Here is an 8,409-nt window from a genome sequence, read left to right on the forward strand (position 1 = left end):
ATCACTGCAGTGCTTCCATGCCCACTGAGCGGGGGCGGAGGAGGCCAGCTGCTTAAGAAGCCCTCTTGTGATGCATACGGCGATGTGGAAGGCCAGGTTCCGGGGAGTACAGGCTGGTACTGGCGATGAAGTGAAGCGGGCCCATCCCAATAGACAAAAGGTGTTGATGGCGCTCCAAGGGCGAACACGGTGTCACATCAGGGAGACGGTAGCTCGGTTCCTGCGTTGCTTTGCTGGATCCACGTGGTAACAGTTATCAAAGCCTGCACGATAAAGCAGAATGGCGATTGAGGCGGCTGCATCACTGCAGTACTTCTGCAGTACAGCTGTTCTATTTGAAGTATGTTACGTTGTACCGGCCAAAGGCCGGCAGCTACGCGGTGAAATCCGGGCCGAATCGCAGAGCAAAAAGACGACGCTTTATTTCCAGCTCGGAAATATATATAGAAGAGAAAAGTGAGAAAGAAGAAAAGAGGGACCATAAACGCATGCGCGGAGAGGCGCACGTGGCTCCGAATAGGTTGTCTGCAGCATTCCTTTCCCCTAGTAGCCGTAGCGCTCCACTGGTTTTCTGGTTCTTGTGGAACGACGAAGGTCAGGAACAGGCCCTTCGGGAGGGTCTTGAGCCTCGTTTTTCGGTGCCCCTGAGGTCGTCGGAGGCGATTCCTCAGGACTTGATATTTCTCTGCTTCCGTCTGTGTCTGGTGAACGTTTCCGAATCTGGTCGACATGTCGTCGAACGACACCGTCCTCGGTAGCCACAGTGACTAAACGGGCACCACTCGTCGATTTTACTTTGCCTGGTGTCCACTTTTCTCCTATGCCGTAGTTGCGCACATAGACGGCTTCTCCAGGGGCGAAGTACCAACTGGCGGAATCAGCCGCTGGATCGTTTGGCTTTACGTGGCACCTGGGAGGAAGGCACATATCTAGTCTTGCACGCAAACGGTACCCAAGAAGAAGTTCAGACGGTGAAAACCCTGAAGCCTGTTGCGAGTTTTGGTACTTACAAAGAATTCTAGCCAAAGCAGTTTCCAACTCCACACCAGGCATTCTCTTCAAGCCCTCCTTGATAGTTCTCACTGCCCGTTCGGCGAGACCATTGCTTTGAGGGTGATAAGGCGGGGTGCGAATATGCTCGATTCCATTTTTCTGCACAAATACAGCAAACTCTGAACCGGTAAAGGGCGTACCGTTATCCGTAACTGTGGTGCGGGGCAAACCAAACCTGCTAAACAAGGTTCGCATGCAATCGGTAGAATTGCATTAGCGGTTGCTCGAGATACTGGAAAGGCTTCTATCCAATGGCTGTGCGCGTCGACGATTACCAACAACATCTTGTTTGCAATGGGCCCTGCGTAGTGGGCATGCAGCCGTGACCACCTCCCTCGCGAAATCGGCCAGCTAATGGGGTTTCGTGCAGGTGGCATGGGCAGAGCCTGCACGCAGCTTCGGCAGTCTGAGACCATTCCACAGATGTCTCGATCCAGACCTGGCCACCAAAATCTAGCCCTCGCCCTTGTCTTCGTGGTAGACGCCCCCTGATGAGACTCGTGCAGCATCTTCCACAGTTTCTCACGCGCCTCACTTGGTACCACCACACGATGGCCCCAGTACAACAGCCCCTTCTGTACAGACAATTCGTGTCGTCTTTTCCAGAATTCCGCCATTTCTCTGCTGTCATCTTCTACGACGGAGGGCCACCCTTCAGTCACGTACCTGCATATCGTTTGCAAAAAACCGTCAGCTGCTGCGAGTGCTTGAATCTCCTGGTGGGAAACCGCTGACTGGTCCCATTCATCTATGCTAAGCACCATTTCCGACATATCTTCGGTTTCCGCTAGCGGCTCCTGCAGCGATTGAGGCAAACGGCTTAGAGCGTCAGAAATTAGCTTATGTTTGCCAGGTTTAAAGATCAGCTTGTACTGGTATGCCCCGAGCAAAAGCGCCCAGCGCCAAATTCGGGCTGCAGCCATGACAGAAGTTTACCGATCCTGTATGAGAAGGCCCAACAAGGGGCGGTGGTCCGTTACAAGCGTGAACTCCCGTCCCAACAAGTAATCGCGGAACCGTGTCACGCCAAATACCAGGGCTAAGGCCTCGCGCTCAATTTGGGAGTATATTCTCTCTGCTGAGGTGAGCGTTCGTGATCGTAAACCAATTGGCCTGTCTTCACCATTTATTCGATAGAAAAGGGCAGCACCGACACCGTAAGGTGACGCGTCGCATTCCAACATCAACTCCAGCTGCGGATCAAAGTACGTTAGCACTGGGGCTGAACACAAACATCCTTGGCCTTCTGGAATGCCGCGTCTTCTTTTTCGTGCCAAACCCATTTTGTACCTTTTTCAAGAAGGCTGTACAAGGGTGAAAGTATAGTGCAAAGATTTGGCAAAAACTTATTGTAAAATGTAACCATTCCCACAAAGGATCGGAACTCAGCAACATTTCGCGGTGAAGGGGCTAGCCTGAATGCATCCACGTGCTTCTCGAGTGGGTGTAGCCCTTCAGCATCGATACGATGGCCAAGATATGTCACTGATTGTTCACCAAACTTGCACTTGTCGGAACGAAGCTTGATACCGTTCTCGCGGAAACGCTGTAGCACAGCTTGCAGGTTTACGTTTTCAGCCTCGCTGCTCTCGGCTATCAGCACGCCGTCTAAATAAGCATGGGTCCCTTTTAGTACTTCCAGCACAGATTCAATTTTCCGTTGGAATATCACTGGAGCTGATGCGATGCCAAACGGTAACCTGTTGTAGCAAAAGAGCCCCGTTTGTGTGTTTATCACTGCTAATTTCCGCGAATCTTCATCTAGCTCGACCTGAATGTAAACATCGCGAAGATCTAAAATACTGAATTTTTTTCCTCCACACAGGTTTGCAAAAATATCGTCTATGACAGGCAAGGGGTACTGCTCAACATCGCACACAGGGTTTAGTGTAACCTTGAAGTCCCCGCAAATGCGCACTGTTCCGTCCTTCTTCAAAACTGGCACGATGGGCGTTGCCCATTCGGAATGAGGGACTGGAGATATTATACCACCTGACACTAATCTGCCAAGCTCCTTAGACACTTTATCACGAAGTGCAAAAGGAATTTTCCTTGCCTTGAAGAACTTGGGGTTTGCTCCGGCCTTGATGTGCAGTCGGGCTGGCGGGCCTTTCATGAGACCAGCGCCTTCTGTAAAAAGGTCGGAGTGTTGCTGGAGCAGCGTCGGCACGTCCTCCAAGGCTTGTTTTGGCACAGGAGCCGTCGAATACACGCTCAGCACCTGAATGCATTCGTCTGTTAATTTTTTCAGCAGGTCCCGACCGCACAGACTGGGGCCATTGCAGTCTAAAACTGTCAGACCGCACTGCCCTGTTGTACCGTCATTAGAAACTGGCATTGTCAGTGCACCCAGAAGCGGCAACTTCCCGAGATAGCATGAAAGCTGCACTTCCACCTTTTGTAGCTTCGGCCATTGGTGAGAGTGCAATTTGCAAATGCTCTTGGGAATGACACAAACAGGGGAACCAGGCGAACGATTCCACGTGAACGATTTCCTGATGGGTGGTATGAGAGAGCGCGTGGTAGTCAAGGACCTATCACTTTGGTCGCTTTCCGTCGCCTGAGCAGTTACTGCTAGCATTTTGATTGTTTCATTTGCCGCACAAATTCTCGCTAAATGCCCTGGTCATGCACACTTGTAACATTTGCGCTTGATTAGTCAACAAGCATTGGTCTTGTGACCACGTCTACCGCAACATTTGCATTGTTGCACGCCTTGCGACATCGCGCGTGATTCGTATTGCCCAGAGAGTTTTAGCAATCTTGCTTGTTCTTGGTCTGTAACAATACCTTGCGAATCGCGTTCAGCGCTCTCTGCGGCAAGGGCAAGAGCCTCGGCTTCAAGATTCAGATCATTCTTCGCTAGCAGCTGCTTCTGCACATTCTTGGATCTGACGCCGCATACAATACGGTCCCTTATCATTCTGTCCAGCATAGTTACAAAATTGCAGTTGTGTGCCATCTGCCGTATTGCCAGTATGAATGCAAGTACAGATTCCCGTTCTTGCTGGCAGCGATGGAAGAACTTGAAACTTTCAGAACTTTCATTCGGTACCGGGTCGTAGTAGCTTTTTAACGACTGCACAACTTCTTTGTAGGTCAAGGCGTTATGCTTTCGCGGGGCTACCTTTCCGTTCAAAATTTCTACTGTCCTTGTTCCAAGCACAGCTACCAGCAGAGCTCTTTGCTTAGCACCGTCCTTCACATCATTCGCTTCGAAATAAGCTTCAACCTTGACTAGGTACGCCTGCCACTTATCTTTTTCGTCTTCGAATTCCGGTAGCCTGTGTGCCATGGTCGGTGGTGGAGCCCACCACCGACCATGGCACACACCGACCATGGCTCCTTCTGCTTGGCTTCCTTGCTGCAGCAGAATCCTCGTCGCCACTGTTACGTTCTACCGGCCAAAGGCCGGCAGCTACGCGATGAAATCCAGGCCGATTCGCAGAGCAAAAAGACGACGCTTTATTTCCAGCTCGGAAATATATATAAAAGAGAGAAAGAAGGAAAGAGGGACCATAGACGCATGCGCGGAGAGGCGCACGTGGCTCCGAATAGGTTGTCTGCAGCAAAGTAGATTAAATGTTTTGAATGACTTAGATGTATCTACACCATGTGGGACAGCTGCAATATGTCGGATTGCATTTTCTGTAAAAGGAGGAAATGATGCTGATTTCCTCGACAGAAATCGAGAAAGTTGGCTAGGACGGGGAGCCGCCAACAAAAAGAAAAGAAAGGCGCTTGGAACGGAGCACCGGAAACCGTGCCAAGGGAAAGAGGCGTCGCAAATTCAGAATTGTGGTTGAGAAATCAACGCGGCCGAGTAACTATAAAGCCACTAAACCCTGTGGGAAGCGCAGAGAAAGATTTAGAAAGGCGCGTTTGTCCATTGGAGTGTTCCAAGTCAGAGCAGGTCCGAGTCATCAGACGAGCTTGAAAAGAAAGCAACGCTCGGCATGGAGGAGGACAAATTCAGGGGGGCAATTACTTCCCCATAGTTTAATTCTCGAGGCGTAGCTTGTATGATACGGGAGAAAGCGGCGGCCAGACGACGCGACAGGGTTATAACAAGCAGCGCATTCCTAGGGCAATACCAAAAAGGCAGGTGGACAGTACGAAAGGTATCGGGCTCTGCAGCGAGGGGAATGACATACGTGTCTGTTGTATTCCCGGCAGGCACGTACACAGGGGGGGGGGGGGCCCGGGGGGGCCCGCCCCCCCCCCCCCGAAATCAAGTGGCATACCCCCCCCCCCTCCCCACCCACGCCACCACTCCTCACACATTCCTAAAGCGCCGCCAGATCAATGTTGAGACTTCGCAGCTGTTCATCGGTCAGCATTAGCTGCCTTTTTCACTCCTTTTAGATGGCGGTATTTATCGACATCTCTTGTAATGTGAAGGACAGTTTTCTCGTAGATTCCACACCCGCGCGATTAACTCGAGATGCGTTCAGTTGTCACCATCTATTCAACCGTCACGCCCATAGCTGTTGCTTTTGTTAGTTCAACCTTCTTTGTTTAGGCTGATCCTGGCACCATGAGAGGGATGCGGCTGTTACTCAGCTGGTTTGTACTCTCATGGAACGAGTTGCGGCCGGAGAAAAAGTCAATTGCGTTTAACTTATCCCTTTGCTTCATTGTTTCCTTGAGTTACGGCTCGCCCCGACGCTGGCAGATGCCCGGAACCATATACACGTGATATGGGTTAGATAAGGTGGTAAATAAAATAATGTGAAAGAGCGTCCATCATGAAACCCTGCAATAACCCTTAAACCCATAAGCAAGATGACTGTCGCCCGTTACCGCGTCTGTTTTTCCCTAACTGTATAGCACTTTTCGTGCAAAATTAGCAACTGGAAACAAAAATCGCAAGGAGTTGAGAAATTAAGCGATCTACTAAGAGAGAGCCAAGGCAACAACCAAACTGCAAGCAAAAGCGAATAATAAAAAAGTAAACCATTGTTTATGAGAATATTTATGGATAAACATCTTTTTATTTAAAAAGGAAGTAGAGAAAAGGCCGCCGGAAGTGGAGAACGATTACTTGTTTTGAATGACGCTTCTACAGTTATCGGTCGAACCGCCTCACGTAGCCACTTCTCTGATGTGCTTATGTGGGTGTTTTTCTAACCTTTCGCAGTGAGCGCAGTACGTCTAGAATCGCAGAGTCCTGCGCTATATACGCGGTTGTATGGGACCGGCGGCCGCACAGCGTTACGCAATTCACGGAACTGTCAAAACTGATCAACAGGGCGAAAATAACTGATATTCGAAACTATAACATGAGAAAGACTGAAGAAGCCGTAAAAAATGAACGTAGCCTGAAATCAGTAAAAAAGAAACCTGGAGTAGGACAAAGCATGATGTATGCACTAAAAGATAAGAAGGATAATATCATCAGCAATCTTGAAGATATAGTAAAAGCAGCGCAAAAATTCTAAGCTGACCTGTATACAGTACCCAGAGGAGTCACGATAGTTCACTTAGAAACAGTAATGAACAGGATACAGAAACTCTCCTATAACTAGCGATGAGATCAGAAGGGCCCTGCAAGACATGAAACGATGAAGAGCGGCAGGATAAAGTGGAATAACAGTCGATTTAATCAAAGATGGAGGAGACATATTGCTTGGAAAACTGGCGGCTCTTTATACGAAGTGTCTATCGACTGCAAGGGTTCCAGAAAACTGGAAGAATGCAGACATTATACTAATCCACAAAAAAAGGAGACGTCAAAGAATTGAACAATTATGGGACCATTACCTTGCTCCCAGTATTATATAAAATATTTACCAAAATAATCTCCAATAGAATAAGGTTAACACTGGATTTTGTCAACCAAGGGAAGAGGCTGGCTTCAGGAAGAGATACTTTACAATGGACCACATCCATGTCATCAACCAGGTTATCGCGAAATCTGCAGAGTACAATAAGCCTCTCTATGTGGCTTATATAGATTACGAAAAGGCATTTGATTCAGTAGAGATACCAGCAATCGTAGAGGCACTACGTAATCAAGGAGTACAGAACGCTTACGTAAAAAGCTTGGAAAATATTGCTACATGCGTGAGGTATCTGTTTGTTTGAACGAGGCGCGTAGGCGCCATCAGTCCAGAAAAGAGAAGGAAAAACGAACTGGGCTTGCGCTGTGAATCTAACCGGTCAGCGCTGCAGCCGTTGCATATATAATCTGTAAATAGTTTCTCGTCTTACTGACTCGTCTTTCGCGTTAGAATATCTGCGAGGTTCTACAGCTACCTTAACTCTACACAAGAAAAGGAGGGAGATTCCTATAGAGAAAGGGGTCAGACAGGGAGACACAATTTCTCCAAAGCTATTTTCTGCGTGCTTAGAAGAATACAAGCTATTAAACTGGGAAGGCTTAGGAGTAAAGGTCGACGCCAAATATCTGAGCAACCTTCGATTTGCCGATGACATTGTTCTATTCAACAACAATGCAGACGAGTTACCACAAATGATTGGAGACCTTAACAGAGAGAGTGTAAGAGGGGAGTTGCATATTATTATGCAGAAGATGAAGATAATGATAAATAGCCGGGCAAAGGAACAAGTGATCAGGATGGCCAGTCGGCCACTAGAGACTGTGATGGAGTACGTTTACCTAGGTCAATTAATCAGAGGGAACCCTGTTCATGAGAAGGAAATTGACAGAAGAATAAAAATAGGTTGGATCGCATACGGCAGACATTTCAAGCTCCTGACTGGAAGCTTACCATTATTATTGAAAGTAAGGTGTGCAATCAGTGCATTTTGCCAGTGCAATATGTCCAGTGCCAATGCATTTTCCAGTGCATTTCCCAGTGCATTTTGCCAGTGCATATGGGGCAGAGACTTGAGAGCAAGTTAAGGACCACGCAAAGAGCGATCGAACGAAGATTGCTAGGCATAACGTTAGGAGAGAAATAGAGTGGTTTGGATCGAACGGCTATAGACGATATTCTAATTGACATCAAGAGGAAAAAATGTAGCTGGGCAGGTCATGTAATGCGCCGGTTAGATAACCGTTGGACCATTAGGGTTACAGAATGGGTACCAAGAGAAGGGAAGCGCAATCGAGGACGACAAAACACTGGGTGGAGCGATGAAATTAGGAAATTCGCGGGCGCTAGTTGGAATCGGTTGGCTTCAGGACAGGGTTAATTGGAGTTCGCAGGGACAGGCCTTCGTCCTGCAGTGGACATAAAACAGGATGATGATGATGATGATGATGATGATGATGATGATGATGATGATGATGATGATGATGGAGGTGGTGGGCCCCCCCGAAAAAAAATCCTGGGTACGTGCCTGATTCCCGGGCTGACAAGTTTGACAGGAGCTTTCACACAGCGCCTA

General features: G+C 48.4%; 1 long non-coding RNA gene across 1 annotated transcript; it reads right to left on the reverse strand.

The window, feature by feature from the left end:
• Positions 1-397: 397 nt before the first annotated feature.
• Positions 398-1,885, reverse strand: LOC139048364 (uncharacterized). Its single transcript, XR_011507636.1, has 2 exons — positions 1,011-1,885; positions 398-910 (listed from the first exon to the last, which is right to left on the reverse strand). It is a non-coding gene; the product is annotated as an uncharacterized lncRNA (long non-coding RNA).
• Positions 1,886-8,409: the final 6,524 nt, after the last annotated feature.

The sequence above is a fragment of the Dermacentor albipictus genome, chromosome 8 (assembly GCF_038994185.2).
Source record: "Dermacentor albipictus isolate Rhodes 1998 colony chromosome 8, USDA_Dalb.pri_finalv2, whole genome shotgun sequence".
NCBI lineage: Eukaryota > Metazoa > Arthropoda > Arachnida > Ixodida > Ixodidae > Dermacentor > Dermacentor albipictus.